The sequence below is a fragment of the Stenella coeruleoalba genome (assembly GCF_951394435.1).
Source record: "Stenella coeruleoalba genome assembly, chromosome: X".
Classification (NCBI taxonomy): Eukaryota; Metazoa; Chordata; class Mammalia; order Artiodactyla; family Delphinidae; genus Stenella; species Stenella coeruleoalba.
The window spans coordinates 109,516,038-109,524,285 of record NC_137152.1 but is presented as its reverse complement, the minus strand read 5'-3'; positions in this window follow the sequence as shown (position 1 = coordinate 109,524,285).

The window sequence follows — 8,248 nt, the reverse complement described above, 5'->3', positions numbered from 1 at the left end:
GAATTTTGTCAAATACTTTTTCTGCATCTATTGAGATGATCATGTAATTTTTATCCTTCATTTTGTTAATGTGGTGTATCACATTGATTGACTTGCAGAAGTTGAACTAGCCTTGCATCCCTGGGATAAACCTCACTTGATCATAGTGTATGATCCTTTTAATGTTGTTGAATTCAGTTTGGTAATATCTTGTTGAGAATTTTTGCATCTATGTTCATTAGGGATGTTGACCTATGTTTTTCTTCTCTTGTAGTGTCTTTGGTTTTGGTATCAAAGTAATGCTGGCCTACTAAAATGAGTTTAGAAGTGTTCCCTTCTCTTCTGTTTTTTGGAAGAGTTTGAGAAGAATTGGTATTAATTCTTTTTTAAATGTTTGGTAGAATTCACCCGTGATACCATCTGGTTCCAGACTTTATTGGGAGGTTTTTGATTATTGATTCAATGTCCTTACTAGTAATTGGTCTGTTCAGATTTTCTATTTCTTCATGATTCAGTCTTGGTAAGTGTAGCTAAAGGTTTTGTTGCTTTGTTTATGTTTTCAAAAAACCAACTTTTAGTTTCATAGATCCTTCCTATTGTCTTTTTAGTCTCCATTTTATTTATTTCTGCTCTTTGTTATTTCCTTTCTTCTACTAACTTTGCACTTAGTTTGTTCTTTTCCTAGTTCCTTGAGGTGAGGTGTAAAGTTAGTTGTTTATTTGAGCTTTTTCTTTTTTCTTAATTTAGGCATTTATTGTCATGACCTTCCCTGTTAGAACTGCTTTTGTTGCATTCTGTAACATCCCATCGCTAACTAACTATTGTAGCAAGTGATTTATATGTGGTGTATCAAATGAGAGAGACATGCCTTATCTGTTGAAGAAGTGCAGAGGAAGGAGAAATAACTGGATGTGGGGAGGGGTCAAGGGTGAAGTGATCTTGAACTTGGTGAGGAATGGATAACAGTGGAGAATTGGAGGGGTAGAAAGGAGGGAAGGAGGAGCATAAAGAAAGCCAAGGCATGGATGAGAAGGGATGCTCAAGAGACCAGAAGTAAATGGGGGTGGGTGAGGAAGCCTATGTGACAGAACTTTAGGAATTACTGTTGCAGGGGAAAGGTAGAGCCGTATGATTGAAGACCTTAAATGCCAGGCTATGATTCTGAAGGAACTGTTTGAGATTTTTCACTCAAGGGTGATAGGATGATGAAATTTATCTAAATGTACTTTCCAAATGCAGCTCTTCTGTCATAGTCCAGCTCAGAGCCACTTTCTACTGGAAGCCTTGCTGGACCATTTCCCACTCCTGGATCTCACTCTTCCTTTTCCAAATTGTGCTGATACTAATTGCTCCTCCCCCACAGTAATTTTGACCTTAAGCTTCTACCACCTCATCTTGGGAACTCAATGTTCTCTCTTTGTGTGTGGGGTTATGGGGGGTGGGTGGAGAGAGATCTTTTCTCCAAAGATACAATCCCACATTCTACTTCTTTTCTGCCATACAAAACTTAGCACAATGTGGTTTCTGAAGGAATAATCTGTGAATTAACTCAGTGATTGATTATGGACATGCCTAATTAGAGCAGGAAAAACAAATTGTCCCATAGACAGGGTGAGTGCTGGCTCTGTGAGGAAAGCAGTAAAATAAAAGTGGACAGGCTTCCCTGTCATAGGCTCATTCCTGAAGGTCTAGAGTCAAGTTTTTTTGAACATTTTCCTAAATATCTTTGCCTAAGTGAGCCGGGGACCTGCCAAGCCAAACAAAGGCTAGCTGGCTGGCTCGGCCAACTGGTGTAATGGCTGCAGGGAATGGGGGGCTGGCCAGGAAGAGATGCCCCAAGTGTGGCCCAGACCAGCTTCCTCAGAGCCCAGAGGAGGAAGAGAAACAACCTCTATCTTTAATCATGGCTCTTCAAAAAACGAGCTCTGCTGAGAGCAGCAGACTCTGGGGAAAAAAAAATTGCCTTTGCAAAGGAAACTTTTGTCTAACCTGAGGTCAAGCCCAGGAGTCAAACTGTAAAGGGACTGGAAGGGAGAACCTGGGTATGAAGTGAAAGAAGAGAGCCTGTTACACCCCTGGTTCCAAAGAACCACATCTCCATGCCTGTCACTGTCCATCTTCCCAAATACTCATCAAATGAAATAACCCATCTGTGACAAATCTTCACTTGCCCAATGTGGAAGTTCAGTGCTTTTCTAATATAAACTGCAAGTTATCCCGGTTTGCAAAAGCCTCCAAGCACATCAAGAGAAGAAGCCATCTGAAACAGATTCTGGTTGGAGCTTGTCCCCTTCCTCATGTTCAAGATGATATCATCGCTGACAGTTCAGAGCCCTGATACCTGCCGCCCTCCCCGGGTCCCCACACTGCTTTCTGGATTCCCAGCTGAAACTGTTTCTGGGACCCCAAACTGACCCTTTCTTGGGCCTCCACCAATCAGAATTCCATCCATCAGCCTACCCATCTCATCCAGATGTCGGGGAGAAAGCATTCTGATTTAACTAATGTACACTAAGGTGTAAGTGAGATCATACAGAAACTAGCCCAGGTGTCTTTGCATTTCCAGAAGGGCCATTCTAAGGAACAGAATTCTAAACAGTCAAATTTCCAGAGTTATTTTGGCGCGTTGTGTGATGAGACAAGCCATATTGGGCCAACTCAAATATACCGCATGGGTAACCGCCTTAGCCACGTCTGATGCCGTTCCCTTCACTTGGAATGTTCTGACCTCTCCTGTCTCTCTCTCACTAAGTCCTATTTTTCCTTCAGGGCTCAGCTCGAGTCTTACCCATGAAGCCTGCCCAGAGTGCACCTGGCTTGAATTTCTTGGAAGTCATTGCTCCTCACTTGTTCCATCTGGTTTCCTTGAGCAGATCCTGAGCTCTGTGAGAGAAGGAATAATGTTTTAAACTTCTTGTCTATCTTCCACAGCTCTTGGCATGATGCTGGGCTCATAGGAAGTGAGAGTGACATGGACATAGATACACTACCAAACGTAAAATAGATAGCTAGTGGGAAGCAGCCGCATAGCACAGGGAGATCAGCTCCGTGCTTTGTGACCACCTAGAGGGGTGGGATAGGGAGGGTGGGAGGGAGGGAGACACAAGAGGGAAGAGATATGGGAACGTATGTATATGTATAACTGATTCACTTTGTTATAAAGCAGAAACTAACACACCATTGTAAAGCAATTATACTCCAATTAAGATGTTAATAAATAAATAATAAAATAAAATCTCTTCTCCCTTCTATTTATGGAATTCTCAATTATTCAGTCAATATGTTACTTTTGACTTTGACCTCCGTGACCAACACTGTGCTATCAGAAATGTAAAGGAGGCCTAGATCTAGAGCCCTGCCCTCAAGTTAGTCATGGAGGAGTGGCTCCAAACCTGGTTGATCAGCATGAACACTTCAGGAACTTAACAAGCCGTCTCCAGAGATTCTAATTCAGTAGGTCTGTGATAGGGTCCAGGTCTTTCCTCAAAGCCACTTGAGGAATTCTGGCAATCAGCCATGTTTGAAAACCACTGCTCCAGCAATCCATATATTTTTAGGACTCGATGGGCCTATGGAGATGATCAAGTCAAATGTTTCCTGAAGAGTAAGGGGCATACCACAGATGGGACTGAGGCACACAAACTTTATTTTTAACTGTTATATATTTATCTCAATGTATATTAGAAAAAATATAGCTGTTCCATAAAACTATTATTTCACAGATATGATAATTTCATTTTATTAAAAATGTATTTAATTCTGGCATGTGCTGTGGCATAGAGGAACCTTGAAGACATTATGCTAAGTGAAATAAGCCAGACACAAAAGAACAAATACTATATGACTCCATTTAAATGAGGTACCTAGAATAAATTCAGAGAGACAGAAAGTAGAAGGGTGGGTGGTTGCCGGGGACTGGGAAGAGGGGGAACTCGGGAGTTAGTGTTTGAGAGATGTGGGCTTCCAGTTTTGCAACAAGTAAAGCATTCTGGAAGTGACTGATGGTGATGATTGCACAACATTGTGAATGTACTTAATGTCATTGAACTGTACACTTTAAAATGTTTAAAATGGCAAAGTTTATGTTATGTGTGTTTTGCCACAGTAAAAAAAATGTGTTTAGGTTAAAAAACAAGATAGAAAATTTTTAAGTAAGTGAAAGTAGAGACAATTTGCAAATACAGCAAACATGAAGGTGCTGTGCAAATGATTGGTGTTTAAGAAACATTGTTGTCATTTCACTTTCTAATCTTACTTAGGAGGAAAGGAAGGCCCAGAGAAGGAGAGGGACTTGCCCAATGTCGCAAGGCCAGGACTAGCACCCAGGTCTCCCGACTCTGTCAGTATTTTCTCATTCGTATCATCTGACTAGTTGCTAAAATATCATGGTGTAGGCAACAGACACGGAAGGTACACCATGTCTGCCAGAGAAGTCAGGAAGAGCTTGATAGAGGAAGTGGAACTTGACATAGGGCCTAAAATTGGAAGGATTTGTAAATCAGAGGAGATGGAAGGGGGCATGAACACAAACAAAGACCCAGAAGCAAGAATGTGGGTGGTTTGTGGTTTATACTGACACAGTGAAGCCGGAACCCTGGCTGGAGCAGTGGGTTTATACTCTGAAATAATAGAAGGCTCTTGAACGATAGGTTAATTTAGACTTGATACAATAAGCAAAAGGCAACTCTTGTAGAATTTTGAGCAGAGGTGTGACATGCTGAAAGCAGGCTTATAGGAAGATTCATCTGACAGTAGCCAACAGGATGGATAGAATGAAATCAGACCACTGAGTGGTTCTTCTAGGAATCCAGCCATGATGTGATAAAAACCAGAAATGAGATGGTGGCATTGGGAATACAGAGGCAGAGCAAATCAAAGGCTAATTCAAAGGCAAAACAGTCAGAACTTAGTCATCTATGAAAGGGCAGATGAAGGAAAGAAAGGAATCTAGGATGACTCCAAGGTTTCTAGGCCTGGATGATGGGGTTGTGGTTGGAAGCAGAGGTGAAACATTTGGTTTTGGACATAGGGCGTTTGAGATGATGGTGGAACATCCAGGTAGAGATGGTCTCCAAGCAGGTTGAAATATGAGATTGGAGCTTGGATTAGAGGTTAGAGGTCATTGAACTCATTTTAATTCTGGATACTTTGCACAAGGATGGTCTTCCAGTGACATATTCATTTTTATTTAGCATTAATTTAAAAGACATATTGTTTTCATAAAGAAATTGTGGTGTAAGACTTTGAACACAAGGGAGCAAGCATTTAAGTGTCTTCAAAGCCAGAAAACATCAAGGAAAGGGTGGGAATGGCCCATGTGAGTAATTATAAATTTTCTCTTCTGGAAAGAAAAGAGAGAAAAACCATGGTGTAATTTCCAGTTGTCCTTTCTTGGAGCTCTAACGCATAGAAGGATTTAGTGTCCTTGTCACCCAATGCAACCTTTCAAAGAACTGCTGGACGAGTATTTAGCAATGAACCTTTGGGAACACCTTGTATGGAATCCAGCTCCTCTGCAATTAATGCAGTATAGCAGCTGCCTGAATGATTCACATCAGGGCATCACATAACACCATGTAATGTGACAAAATGAGAAAGGAGGGATTGACGATATTTGCGGTGTTGTCTGTTACATACTTGCTCAGTGTATGAAAGGCTATACCCCCTGAAGCATGACTGACAAAGCTCTTGGACTTGCTAACCCCCCAAAATGTCATCTCTGATTTCTATGAGTCAAACTAATGGAAAATGGCTGAGTTGGGGAAAACAGCAGGTTTGGCAGATGTTCCGGTGTGCTCTGAGAGCGAGAGGGAAGATGGTTTGCTCTGGACACATTTACAGAGAGGACTATGGGAGCCTTTTCTTCTAAACCTGTTTCCTGGGCTCAGGGCTGGTCATCGGGGGAACGTGAAGTTTCTCTTTAGCCCTTTCACCTCTCTTCCTGTCTTTCGTTTCTCTCCACACAGCTAGTTTCAATAGTCTTACCTCCCAATGCCCAGTGCTATCACACAGCCCCCGGCCCCTGCTGCGAGGCCTCGCTACCACTAATAATAACTACTGTGTATTGAGAATTGACAGTATGCCAGACATTGTGCTAGGTGCTTTATATATGCATTATCTCATTTCGTCCTCAAACAAACTTATGAGGTAAGTACTGTTATTCCCTTCATTGCACAGATTAAGGAAAGTGAAGCTTAAAGAGGTCAAGTAGATTTCACTAAAGCACAAACCCAAATCCGGCACTCTTCCCACCCCATCACTCTTTGTCACAGAGTGATAGGAAAGAGAGTAGAACCTAGCCAGCCTAAGCAGCCAGTTCAACGCCAGCAACTAGGAGACCCTCTCATCATATTTTTGAGCAATGAACTTCCCAGAAGCCCTTAAATCTAACCCCTAAGACAGACTCCACTTACAATCTACAGGAACTAGAAAGACGTTTTATACACTTGACATGGGTAAGGGGAGAGTTTGGGTCCAGCAAAAAGTTTACAGTCACTCTTTAGACGCTTTCAGTTGAGAAAACTATAGTACATATTTTCTTTGGGCTTTTCAAAGGATTTTGAATTTGCACTTTCTATCTAGCCCCTCCCATGGCTGATCTGTGACAGAGCCTTAGTGCCAACATCCCTTTCTTTTTGTTTTTTTAATTTTTATTGGAGTATAGTTGCTTTCAAATGTTGTGTTAGTTTCTGCTGTACAGCAAAGTGAATCAGCTATATGTACACATATATTCCCTATTTTTTGGATTTCCTTCCCATTTAGGTCACCACAGAGCACTGAGTAGAGTTCCCTGTGCTATACAGTAGGTTCTCATTAGTTATCTATTTTATACATAGTAGCGTATACATGTCAATCCCAATCTCCCAATTCATCCCACCCCCCCTTTCCACCCTTGGCATCCATAAGTTTGTTCTCTACATCTGTGTCTCTATTTCTGCTTTGTGAATAAGTTCACCTGTACCATTTTTCTAGATTCCACCTATAAGGGATATTATGTGATATTTGTTTTTCTCTTTCTGACTTACCTCACTTCGTATGACAGTCTCTAGGTCTATCCACGTCTCTGCAAATGGCACTATTTCGTTTCTTTTTATGGCTGAGTAATATTCCATTGCATATATGTGCCACATCTTCTTTATCCGTTCCTCTGCTGACGAACATTTAGGTTGCTTCCATGTCCTGGCTATTGTAAATAGTGCTGCAATGAACATTGGAGTGCATGTATCTTTTTGAATTATGGTTTTCTCCAGGTATATGCCCAAGAGTGGGATTGCTGAGTCATATGGTAGTTGTATTTTCAGTGTTTTTAAAAAATATTTATTGGAGTGTAGTTGCTTTACAATGTTGTGTTAGTTTCTACAGTACAGCAAAGTGAACCAGCCACACGTATACATATGTCCCCTCTTTTTTAGATTTCCTTCCCATTTAGGTCACCGCAGAGCATTAAGTAGAGTTCCCTGTGCCATACAGTAGGTTCTCATTAGTTATCTATTTTATATATAGTATCAATAGTGTATATATGTCAATCCCAATCTCCCAATTCACCCCACCCCCCTTCCCCCTTGGTATCCATACATTTGTTCTCTATGTCTGTGTCTCTATTTCTGCTTTGTAAATAAGATCGTCTATACCAATTTTTTCAGATTCCACATATATGATATTTGTTTTTCTCTTTCTGACTTACTTCACTCTGTATGACAGTCTCTAGGTCTATCCACATCTCTACAAATGACCCGGTTTCATTCCTTCTTATGGCTGAGTAATATTCCATTGTATGTATATACTTCATCTTCTTTATCCATTCCTCTGTTGATGGACATTTAGTTTGTTTCTATGTCCTGACTATTGTAAATAGTGCTGCAATAAACATTGTGGTACATGTCTCTTTTTGAATTATGGTTTTCTCTGGGTATATGCCCAGAAGTGGGATTTCTGGGTCACATGGTAGTTCTATTTTTAGTTTTTTAAGGAACCTCCATACTGTTCTCCGTAGTGGTTGTATCAATTTACATTCCCACCAACAGTGTAGGAGGGCTCCCTTTTCTCCACATCCTCTCCAGCATTTACTGTTTGTAGATTTTTGGATGATGGCCATTCTGACCGGTGTGAGGTGACACCTCATTGTGGTCTTGATTTGCACTTCTCTAATAATTAGTGATGTTGAGCATCTTTTCATGTGTTGCCAACATCCCTTTCTTAATCTCTTTCTACTAATACATCAGTCTTAAGAGTGGCACATGATTGAGGGGCACTGGGAAAGCTTTATAAT